Consider the following 208-nt stretch of genomic DNA (forward strand, 5'->3'; position numbering starts at 1 on the left):
ATGTGCTGTTACTGTGGCGTCTGACTCAGCTGCAGCCACGCGACCCTCAGTGTGCTCCCCAAAACCCGTTCAGCGCACCCCCGTTACCATGATAGGGAACTCAGTTCAAACTGTTTTACTGCAGGGATGCGAGGTTTGTGCCGTGGCCTTGAGGCGCAAAACACAAACAACATTGGACATTTTTGTTACCGCTGGATTTGCTGGTTTA

The 208-nt window shown here is 51.9% G+C and overlaps 2 protein-coding genes across 6 annotated transcripts in view; one reads left to right on the top strand and one right to left on the bottom strand.

The window, feature by feature from the left end:
* Nucleotides 1-208, top strand: part of acsf2 (acyl-CoA synthetase family member 2) — a 38,381-nt gene that overhangs the window by 36,276 nt on the left and 1,897 nt on the right. The window lies entirely within an intron of this gene.
* The window catches only part of ndel1a (nudE neurodevelopment protein 1-like 1a), an 11,489-nt gene that overhangs the window by 5,103 nt on the left and 6,178 nt on the right, over nucleotides 1-208 (bottom strand). The window lies entirely within an intron of this gene.

The sequence above is a fragment of the Etheostoma cragini genome, chromosome 21 (assembly GCF_013103735.1).
Source record: "Etheostoma cragini isolate CJK2018 chromosome 21, CSU_Ecrag_1.0, whole genome shotgun sequence".
NCBI lineage: Eukaryota > Metazoa > Chordata > Actinopteri > Perciformes > Percidae > Etheostoma > Etheostoma cragini.